Genomic DNA, 12,660 nt, shown 5'->3' with positions numbered 1-12,660 from the left:
GGACCATTCTTCAGGAACCCAAAAGCTCCATTCGCCAAAAATGGCAGAAGTGCAACGAAAGTGATTGTCTTCATTTTTCTGAAAGTAGATATGATATTTTTTATCATAAGATTCTTTATTTTGGTGAATATTTGGTAGCTTTGTAATAAATCCACAGCTATCAGAAACAGACAAAGTTTTCAAAGGTTACGTGACAATTAGTTGACATTGAATTGATTATTGATTCTAGATTGTTTCTTAATAGATGAAAAGTAAGTCAGATAATATGTTACCTTGTTTTTGTGGTGTTGGTATCTTTGTTATTCTTCCTTTTGTCTTGAGATTGCTTTCTTATCTTACTCCACAACTTGTTGAGGTTGTTATGATTTTGAAGTCAAATCTGAGTCTTTTTATACTGAAGGAGTAATGAATGAGTCATTGATAGAAACTGATTTAAAAATGAAAAAGATTTTAATTACTATTAAGATTTGAAGAAGCACGCTTTCCTCAAACTTTCTTGACGTAAAGTTCCAATTCAGTTTGAACCGCGTTAAGGAAATTCTCCTAAACTAAAGCAAAGTGGTTGGAAGGTAAGATAAGGACATTGATCAAACATCCTTTGCATGTCATTCTTAACTAGTAACCAATCTTTTTTTCATTGTATTTATCTACAAATCACCGATAGAAGAAGAAAAATAGCGAAACCATTTCAAAGGACATGGGATGGTCTAACTCCTTTATTACCATGTGCTTCCGTAAATGGAAAAGCAAAAAGTTGCCAAAAAATAGGGCGATTGGATAATTTACCAACTGTTTTAATTGCTTCCTTTTTACCTGCTGAACTTACATAGATGAGGTTAAAGTTTCTGAAGGAAGTTGTCCACAATGTTGAAGATAATCTGATTATATTATATTACAATAGCTAGGTGTCACAGACTCGGTTGGAACTTTGCTCCACTCGGAAGTCTGGTCAAAATTCTGTCTCTGGGGGGAAAAATACCCTACTATTTAAGCCCCGTGGGGAAATTGACTTTGATTTCATCCTTTTTCGAAATCCAATATAAGAAATTGCACTACAAAACCATCCTCACTCGATATTTTGAGCTTGGAATGATAGAGTTTCTACTCCCATTGAGATTTTGATAATAACTTTTATTCCAGTTGTGGGAAGAAGTTCTACCGGGACTATCAGATAGGGGTATGTCTTTTTATGTACAAGTTTTGCTTTACAGTTACAGATTTGATACCTACATATTAAGGCCTGTTTGATACTTTTTTTAATATCAACTTGACGGACTGAGCGTTTTTAATGTTTCTTTTACATGAAGCAATTATGATTCAAATGTTCGATGGATAGTGGTCCAAATGGTTGAAATTAGATATCTTTTATTCCCAAAATGCTCAACCGGATTAGAGATTTTTGGAGAATGTTGGCAATGTCCGAAAACCGATTCTTAGAGCGACTAAATTTTTGTGAGAAAATTAGATTTTTCATGGTTTTCGTACCCTTAAAGAGACCCAAAAAGGAAAAGTCCCCATGATTTCTTTTAATCCTCACTTTTTGTTATCATTAGAAAAACTAGAGGTCAAAAACCTAACCTTACTGTTCTCACGCAGCAGCTATTTTGTCAAAGTACCCCCTGGGTAGGGTATGTCTGAAAAATTAATACAAAACAACCTGACCAAACCCAATCGGTCTGTCTATGCATCACCAGAATTGAATTGAGAACGAAAAATAGACAATGCTTTATTAAAAGACGAGTTGTATCGAAGAGGAACATACACGAAGGCGAGAGTATCGTTTTCGGAGGTGTTACCGTGAAATTCATTAAACCTACCACATTTCCTTTTAAGCAATCAATTGTTTCGACATCTTGCACCATATTTTAATCTGAAGCAAGTCAGGCATTAGAGACATCGAGTTTCAAGCCCAAGGGGCTAGAGACTCCTGGATAGGAAATGAAACCACTTATTTCCCATCCAGAACGCCCGCGCGTAGTTTTTATACACAAACACTTAAAAAATGTAATCTTCCAAAAAAAAGGAACTGCTAGATACAATCCGTCGTCATGATTACGGCGCGTTTTGGAAATAAGTAGCTTCAATTTCTCTTTCCTGAGAAGGGTTAAAGTTTCGCCTCTAGCCCTTCGGGCTTGAAAATCAATGATTAGAGGGGTTAGAGACAACCAACAATATGATCTAATGAAACACAGTTACGAGGGTTAGAGCGAATAGGGATATCGTATCAGAAAACTTAGATAAGAGATTGTTAATTTTAAGCCTCTTCAGAGTGAAAACAGCACCAAAAAGCACCAAAAGGTCATTTGCTAATTACAATATCCATCGACTACCCCATCATTGAAAGTCTCATTGTCAAAGATGAACGGGTAAAATTCCACTGATGATAGACTAGAGCTGGCTTTGGAGCCAGTCAGTAACGCAGCTGGCACACAACGTTGTTTCAACGTTCATCTAACGTTATACGGGTATTGTGAGCGTTAAATAAACGTTGAAACAACCTTGTGTGTCAGCTGGGAAATAAATAGTTCCAGACGGACAAGGACTGCATGTTAAGGTTGAAATTAGGTCTATCAACTCTTTCTGCTTTTTTATTACGTTCAGAGTCGATATTTTTCGGAGTGTAAGGAAAGTATCACCTTTTGTGGCCAGGCAGGGTACATAACAAGTACTTTCATTGATTGATGCCACATGTTCATTGAGGGAATGATCTTATTCCATTAATTAAATAGGAAATAAAAAGAATAAATGAACATTGCAAACAAAAGACTGTGACAGGATTGGATAATTAGAGTAAACTGCTAATTATCATTTTTACATGCTAAAAGTTAATTGAATATGGTCCATTGCATAATTATACCTCAATACCTTCTTTGCAGTCGTTAATTTCTTTTTAATTTTCGACTCGTGGAAGCACATGGAAGAAATTAGACCATCCCTTCACCTGTGAAATGGTTTCGCCATTTTTCTTTTTTTTCTGAATCGTCGATAAATACAAAGAAAAGAAGCTCGGTGACTAGACGAAGATGACATCCAAAAGACGTTTGATCAATATCCTTATCTTGAAATTTCAACCACATTGCATAGTTGAGCAGAATTTCCTTAACGCGGTTGTAACTGAATCCGGACCCTTACGTCAAGAAAGTTTGCGGAAAGCGTGCTTCTACAAATCTTAATAATAATTAAAATCTTTTTCACTTTGAAATCAGTTTCTATCAATGACTCATTCATCTCTCATTCAGTATAAATAAGACTCAGATTTTACTTCAAAATCATAACAATCTCAACAAGTTGTGAACAAAGCAATTTCAAAACAAAGGAAGAAAATCAAAGATACCAAAAACATCAATCAAGGTAACAACATTGAATTTTGAATTATCTGAATAAGATTTCATGGATTTATAACTTAGTATCAAAATATCACTTGTAAACATGATTGAATTTTGGAAGATTGTCCATTCTATCATGATTCTATCACATCTGAGCAACCCAGCTGGCACACAACATTGTTTTGACGTTCATCAGACTCAACCATTGAAGCTTTGGTGGAGGAGAAATAAATTGTAACATCAAAGATCAGCGTTTAATGCCAAATTATATTGTAGTGATTGTAGCTACCCAGCTGGCACACAACATTGTTTCGACGTTCATCTAACGTTATATGGGTGTCGTGAACGTTAGATGAGCGTTGGAACAACGTTGTGTGCCAGCTGGGAAACTAATACATATTAACAAAACAAAAGAAAGTCCGAAAAGATTCATTCTGACTTCAAGATGTCAGAATGAATCTTTTCGGACTTTCTTTTGTTTTGTGGTTTGTAAAATTATCGGCTGGTTATGGATGATACGAATTCCTTTAATACATTTTTGATTCTGATGAATACAATTATGCATCACAAAAATCGAAAAATAGTGCAAGTGGTAGCCTGTATCAAACTCTTCTTTGCTGACTGAAAATATAACGCAACACACGGCAAGTTTTTCCAAAAAAGAAAAGAGCCGTGGGTGGGGTGGTACAGGCTATGCAAGTGGCTACGGAGTACGAAATTTAACTAACATCTATGAATTCGCTGCAAGGCCACCAAATCCTAACAAACAAATGAATCTTAGAGCATTCTCTTACATTCTTTTTTTTCAGAAAAATGAAGACAATTGGTTTCGTCGCAATTTTGCCATTGTTGGCGAATGGAGCTTTTGGGTTCCTGAAGAATGGTCCCTGGAACTGTCGTAATTTAGCCTGTTTCTTGAAGGATGGTCAAACAATCCACAGCAAAACTCTTAAACACTGGAATGAGAAGACATGTGGATCATTCAGTGGGCTCTCGTGTTCAGCCGCTAACGACCGTGTCGCAAGTAAGTGCCAAACGGATTTGAACAATTCAAATCTCCAACTCAATATTTGTAAACAAAAAGATTCTATAGCTACAACACAAATGAATGTTATTTTCGAAGAATTTTTGAATAACTTTCCATTCCTTGTGAAAGTTTTAACAGCAATGTCATCTAGAAAGTGTGAGATTACAGAGGATTTGAAGCCAAAATTTGCACTTGTATACAGCATTCTTTTAAGTTCAAGATGGCATGAACTTAGCTATTTTAAGCGTATCACCACTGTCTTGTTGATTGAAGGAGGATGTAGTAAAAAAGTAAGTTTTTTATCCATGGGAAGTAATTTTGTGCTGAACTAAATTTTTGCATTTTAGATCTCAAATAGGTTTTGCAAATTGACATCAAGTTAAAAAAATTCCAAAGAAATTTAAAAAAGATTTCCAACTAATATTTCTAGAGCTCTCACTGTATGAGGAGGAATTCAAAAATAAATTTCAGTAAAAGATGAATTCTTACTATAAGATTACTTTTCACCTATGTACTTTGTATTTCAAGACTTTTTTTTCTGCTGTGAAATTTTATCATCAAAAATCTACTACCAGGGTGATTTTATGATTTTTTGGTGATCTTTTTTTATTTTCACTTTTCTTTTACGTTCAACTCTTTTAATGAAATATTTTGTGATTTTTGGTGATTTTGGTGATTTTTTCAAGGGCTTGTCAGATTTTTTTAGTACCTCACCTCTCGAAAGTGGATAGCATCTTCTGTAAACAATAAAGGGAAAAATAGAAAGTCTCAGTGTTTTAAATTTGATTATTTTTAGCTCCAACAAAGACTGAACCGAATGGGGGTTTGTCTTTCCTACTCTACCAGAGACACTCTTTTAAATGCTATTGGTAGCCATTTTATGGATAGAGCTGTTGTACTACTGAAAAAAGGTGCAACCCTTCGGGGCACTGGTGATAACTGGGACCTTAAAATCAAAATGGACCATATGCGAAAAGCAATTCAAAATAAAGATTTGCACCTATTTGCCTCCAACCTAGTGGCAAACCGTTTGGACTTTAAAGACTTTCCAAACGCCAAACCTATTGGAAAGATAAGTGAATTGAAGACTTCTCAGCTACTTCCAAATGTAAATGAGTGGAAATCTTACGTCTCATCTGTAAAGGTGTTGATTGCTCGCATTTTGTTTGAATTTTTTCCTGAATTCAAAATTTTTTCATCTTTTTATCCTGATCACATTGAACATAAATTTTCTGATGTCATGAAATGTACAGGAGAAAGTTTTGGAACATAAATTTCCTAGTTCTCCCACTTTTCCCATCAAAAAGCCAAAGTTTTGGCCAGAAAAATTGGAGAGTTTGTAAAAATTGTAAAATACCTTCCCATTTTCCCCATCTCAAAAAAGCATCCTTGAAAGTTGTAAAAATGTGAAAAATAGGACTTTTCCAAACTCTCCCAGCAAACAACAGCAATCATTTGGATTTGCAAAGTTTTGGTATTTTGGTGGGAAAATGGGATCTATGATGTCATAATTATTCCAGGCTCAAATGAAAATTATGCATACCATCCTCCAATAGCAATCGAATAAAGAACTTTCACTTTCGATTTCATGAATAAATAAATTATAGCGGGCGCATAAATTACGATTTTCCAAGGTCACCTTTACTTGAAAAAAATTATGGAAATATTTTCTATTTCGTGCTACCATGTTGCAACCATGGAAAATCCCCCATTTTTAAAAACATTTACAAAGTCTTGGTTAGGAAAGTTGTAAAAGTGTGAAAGATTGGAAAAGTGGTAAGTTTTTTTCCCAAAACTTTCTCCTGGTAAATCCGTAACAGCCACACTTCCTATAATTGATGCAGATGAGGCTAAATATCAAGACTGTGTCAAAATTTTACGTACATATGAGAAATGGATTTGGGAGTTGTATGACAAGGCTGGTTTAGCTCCTCCTGAAATCCCAGATATTGTTGTTGATGTTGTTCCTGAGAGCAATCAGGCTGATCCTGGTCAACCCATGGCACAAGTAGTGTTTACCAGTAATGACCCCATGAAAGACAATAAGATTGTATTTGCAGGGGATCAGCTTTCCAGGATTCGTTTTTCTGGAGCGAAAGATCTCCTCCAAGGGTGTTACACCCCAACAGATCGCCTGGAACATTGCTCACCTTTCAAGCCAGTTATGTGGCACACCAAAGCGTCTCTTTTACAATACTGTTTCAACTTATTGTACGTTCCAGAATCAGTAAATGAAAAAGGAACTCTTAAATTTTTTCGCGAAAAACTAAACCGCAAAAATGTCACTCCAAAGAAAGTTGTTGACAGCTACGAGGGATGTGAAGAATTCTTTATTAGTGTCGGAAAGGGTTATATTGTGGCTGCTGCTCTGAATTTATTTGGAATATCCAACATGAATGAGAAGCCAGCAGATTTTCCAGATGAAAAAGCATCAGATGATGTCAAAAAGGAATACTTTAATGGCTACTTAGAACAATTTGTCAGAAAGTTTGTTATACAGAGCGACTACGATAACAATAGTTCAGATGATTTCAAACAAAATTATGGATTAATGATTATTTTTTTAACAGTTTTGCTTTTACAGATGAAGGACACTGCTGCTGAAGCTGATGGTGATCGTAACCTCATAAATCAAAAAATTTTACTTGTTGTCTTCAAAGCTCTTAATAGTCGTAGTAAATATGCTGTTGAAATGTTCACCTCTATTGCACAAATAGAGTGCACACTAACCCCAAGGCTATCTCAAGAATTTAAGTGGGGCTTCTTCTTAAACTGGCGAGGGGGGAAAGGAAACAATATTGAGGATGATCTTGCACAAGAAATTTGCAATCGAATGAGTAAAAAAATAGTAAAACGCATGGGGGCAAATAAAAGCCTGAAGTCTATTGAAAAGATTTGCAAGGCAACAAACGGTATAAAAGATATAGTGGAGAGTTTTGATCAAGAGATATCTGTTGAGCATGGTTCTTCTCATCATACCACGAGAGACTCATTAGAAGATGAAAAAGAAATCATATCAGATATTTTGGAAATTTCACCTTTCACTTACACTGGACCAAGAGCTCATGAAAACTTTCCTGACATAAAAAGAGTACCCCAAAGATATTTAAATTATGTAGAATTTGCCAAGTGGGTTGAAGATAAAAAGAAAGAATGGTCATCTATTCCAGACATGTTAGCCAATTTTGAGGAGTAAGACTAGTATTATAAAAATACAATAGTGTATTATATTAGAATTCTTTTTAATTTCTATCTCTTTTCATGCTTCTAATTACTAAGTTAAAGAACTGAATGCAAACATTTGTTATTAATGGTTACTTTGATTAAAAATGGTCATTGTATAGATGTGGTACCTTAAGTGGATTAATTTTCGCGTGGACTAAATTTTGCGATTTGGCCTGTTTTTTACCTAATTTCTTTCATTTTCCTAGGGGTTTTGGCAAAAATTGCAATTCTAAAAATTTTGCGTGGACAAAATTTCGCGAAAATGGCCAAAATACGCGAAAATCGCGAAAATTAATCCACGCGAAAATTAATCTACTTAAGGTATTTTTCTTATAACATGTTCAATTTGCAAGTCTTCAATAAAATTGGAACCTCAGGCTTTTTTGTTGTGTAGAGGGTTGAAAATCCACAATTAATGATATGCAAATACTTGACTTATGGGAACTATTTTATGTGGGAACTAGTATTTTGTGGTGATCAATTTGATTTGATTTTTTGTGGACCTTAATTTTGCAGATACTAGACTTTCTAGATAATTTGAGCCATTCTGTAAACAAATAGCTATTGAATTTGTAATTTAAAATTTTTTACGAGAACTCAATTCAGTAGTTTGGGGTCAAATGTGCAAAAATTGCCAAATTGAGTTTCTGCAAAAACTGGTTTCCATAAGGTAGAAACACAGGAAAAAATGTTAAAAACCCAGGCCTGGGAACAGGGCATTTTCGGGGTGGGAAATGCCTGTTTTCGGGGGTGGGATTTGGGTTTGGAACATGAAACATGCCAAAGGCATTTCGCACCCCGAATTTTTTTAATTTGGAGCCGAAATTGCCCTGTTCCCAGGTCAAGGATATTAAAATTTCGGGGCCGAAAATGGCCTGTTTCCAGGCCTGTGTTTTCAACATTTCGGGGCTGAATTTGGCCTGTTCCCAAGGGCTAGATTTTCAAACTTTCGGGGTCGAAAATTGCTAGTTTTCAGGTCGGTGTTTTTAGTAGACAAAAATCACGGGTTGTGGAGCTGGTCATTTTCGGCCCCGAAATTAAAAAAAATCCGGGGTGGAAAATGCTTCATATTCCAAAGCCAAATCCCACCCCCGAAAATGGGCATTTCCCACCCCGAAAATGCCCTGTTCCCAGACCTGTACACGTTCCATTTTCCCCAGCCCCGAAAAAAGGCATTTCCCACCCCAAAAATGTACTGTTCCCAGACCTGTACATGTTCCTTTTTCCAAAGCCAAATCCCACCCCCTCAACATGGTCAAAATTACGTTAAGTTTCTCATCGGAAGCACATGAAAAAACGGATTTGACCTTTATCTTTTGGGGATAATTGCTTTTTTCCTTGGAACTATTTTACATATATTAAAATATTTTATACACTATTTATATCTTTTGTAGGCAAATAAAAACTTAAAGATAAAATAGATATTTTAAAGATAAATATCTGAAATTGTTTATCTCATATTATTTAAAATCAATGAAATATTAACAAAAGCTTTTAGCTAGTTATTTCAATTTCATGTCAATCCTGAAATATATCCAGAAAGATTTGAAAATGTGTTTAACGTGGCAATACTTTTACTACTAGTAGTCCCTACCCTACCCCAACAGGGGTATCAAATTAAAAAACAAATACAAAAAGCGAATAAATTACTAGCCTTTCAGTTTTTACACTGCTATGTTTGTTGCATTAAGCAGAATACTAATTAAAAAGACGTAACAAAATCTATGATAAAAAAATCTGTCAGTGAAAATATAGAAAAACGTTTTCGGTTTTCGTGGGTTGTAATATAAATACAAACATGGGAAATCCATCCATCCAACAATGAAAGCAATAATAAAACAAAATTTTAACAGAGGTTCTATCTTCGTAAAGAGTTACTTTGCGATAATGAAAACATCGTAAATTATACATAAACATGTTTGAGTGTTTGAGAGTATTTTGACTTGACTTCATGTTATGTTTTTCTTATCTTTACCACCACAAAATTATTCAACATAATAGAATTTATAAACTATTTTCAAGCATAAAAATATTTGGCTGAAGCAAACTTTGTACAAATTTTATATATTTAAATGATAAAGTAAAAACATCTCAAAATTTTTTTATTATAATCCTTTGTGACAGTACTTTTTCTGTTGGGAAGTTGGAAGCTTTCCACCGAACAGAATTGAGCACTGATAACTAATAATCCAAATAAAAAAATAATTTCAGACAGTGCTATAGGCATCATAACTTTGCCTGAAAATGCAATGACTACAAAGTGGATTTGTACCGTCAAGGACTCTAACTTGGGACAGTCTGACAAAACATGGGACAGCAATTCGGCAATCATTTTACCGAACCTCTACCTATTAAAAGTCATTTTAAATTAACATAGTCCCAAATCATAGAAAACAAACTTGTTGTCAACAGAGATTTAACAGTGAAAAAACAGTTCAGAAAGTCAACCATCCCATGATATGACACTCGTCCCAAGTTAGAGCCGTTGACGGTATGCCGGATATCCAAAACAATAACAACCCATTATATGATATACACAATCATGTCAATGTCATAAGGTACTTTCAATTTTTTGCGGTACTTTCAAAATTTCAGAATTTTTGGGCACTTTCTTTGCACTCGCTTATCCTTTTCTTGTCCTGGATCCAATCAAAACCTGCACGTAAAACATACCCCAAAATCAGTCACGTTTATAACATTATAACTCCGTCTTTGACGACTGGGAAGATTCAACGACAAAATTTTGAGAGTTAAAGTAAAGTTTATCCCTCAGCGCAGTCAGCGATGAATCCGATCTGACCGTTAGTGCCTCTTCAGCCATTTTTGAGATGAATAAAATGAATCATGAAATCTTTGTTATCTAAAGGGATGGGTGAAACCATGTTTGAATGAGCCTATATCTTGGATATCTCTCCTCATATCAAAACTGTTCAATGCGATCGAAAAAAATCTTTCTCAGCTGAATTCCATGATAGGGAATGTTTGTGAAGCTATTATAGTCATTGTTTGCACCAATATAAAGTTACTTCTGCAAGTTAGTAGTCTCCATCAACAGCTTTCGAAAGCAGCGAAATCGACGAAACTACTTGAGTGAAGTTTGTAAACAAAAAAGCAAGTTTCACACATTCATTATGTTAAAAAAGTATTGTCTTTTATTCCAATGTATGATAGAAGTCTATTCAAATACATTTGATGTTGGTTCCAAGTAGTATTCTTCTTCTTTCTTACCAAGAATCACCAAATCTACTCAAAAAGCACTGTTTTGCAGTGCTTCCCCAGCCAAAAATGTAAACAAAATGGCTTCCGCCTTGATTTACATTTCTGATTTTTGTCCCGACACGCACATCAACTGCAGCGCAGCGAGCGGCTCCAGAATTTGGCTAATGGAAAAACCACCCGAAAACGACTGTTTTACAGCCCCAAAACCCAGGCCTGGGATTTGGCCATTTTCGGACCCGACTTCAAAAAACCCAAGCCTTGGAAATGACCCGTATACAAGGGTGGGTTTTGGGTTTGCTTTTTAGACAATTTTCATTTTTTGAGCTATAAAAACGCAGGCCTGGGAAATTGCCAAATCCCAATGGAGTCCTCACTTTGAAAAACCCAGGCCTGGGATTTGGCCATTTTCGGACCCGACTTCAAAAAACCCATGCCTTTGAAATGACCTGTATACAAGGGTGGGTTTTGGGTTTGCTTTTTAGACAATTTTCCTTTTTTGAGCTATAAAAACACAGGCCTGGGAAATTGCCAAATCCCAATCCAGTCCTCATTTTAAAAAACCCAGGCCTGGGAAATGGTCAAATCCCAGGTGGGTTTTTCATCCGAAAATTTTTTCAGGTCTGTAAAATAGCTAAAAAGACACCCACATTTTTATTCAACTTATAGCAAAATGATAATCCCAAGGCAAAAATTTTTTTGATGAAAACCCACCCCGAAAATGCCCTGTTCCCAGGCCTGGGTTTTTAACATTTTTTCCTGTGAAACACTAGTAACATTATGTATGTGAAAACTACTTTCCTTTCTCTAAATATTGCATGTGAATTTGTGGATTTTTCCTTTTGCAAATTTTGTGTCAATTTCACTGATTTTCAAAAATGTCCCTGCTTTATCCCAAAAAATAGGTTGTGTGTAACTTTGAAAATAGTCAAAATAATTATTTTAATGTGACTTTCTTTATTTGAATGTTTGTTAGATATTCATATATAAAAATTTAATTTAGATATGTATACCGTAAGGGAACTAATTTTCGTGGGAATTACTTTTTGCTTTTTTCCTGTTTTTTCAGCAAAATTGTGAAAATTTGAACCCGCGAAATAATTTTTTCCAATATTATTGAGAAATTTGAAAAATCCCTAGCAAAATGAAAGGAATCTGCCCGAAAAGGGCAAAACTAGGAAATGCTAGAATTTTTCAATTTTTTATTTTTTTGACTGCAAAAATTAGTTCCAGCAAAAATTGGTTCCCTTGCGGTGTACATATCTAAATTAATTTTTTATATATGGTAAGGTATATATTTTTTATTTGATTTTGCAAATTTCTGATTTTTGAAAGAATTTCAATCGTTTTGTACTTTTTCAAAAGCTACAAATTTATACTTTTTGTTTCTTCTAATTTCTAAAAAAATTTTCAGGGCTTTGATTTTGACATAGGACTAAAATCGTTTAAATTTGCTAAATTATTGTTTCAACTAATCAAAAGAGTAAGTAAAATTATCATTTTATAAATTATATATCAATTTCATAATAATCCATTTTAAAGAAAATTCTAACTCTAGTTTGATTTTCTTTTCATCTATTTTAAAATTTTCTTTTATTTATATTTGTATAATCATATGCCTGTTGTCATGTACAAGGTTCTCGATCCTAACAGGCGTTACGTGGAAGTCCACAAACTAAAAGTACATGAATTTTCTTTATTTTGCACCTTTCTTTTTCCCTGTAAGAAAGGAAAGAGCAAAATATTGGATTTAATTTTCAGCTTCAAATTTTATATTTTCTTGTTCACAGATTGGCAAAAATATACATTCATGCAAGATACTAATGTATATTTTGATCATCCCCATATCATTGGATTTTATTTATC

The sequence above is a fragment of the Clytia hemisphaerica genome, unplaced genomic scaffold (assembly GCF_902728285.1).
Source record: "Clytia hemisphaerica strain Z4C2 unplaced genomic scaffold, Clytia hemisphaerica genome assembly, whole genome shotgun sequence".
Classification (NCBI taxonomy): Eukaryota; Metazoa; Cnidaria; class Hydrozoa; order Leptothecata; family Clytiidae; genus Clytia; species Clytia hemisphaerica.
This window is presented reverse-complemented; position numbering follows the sequence as displayed.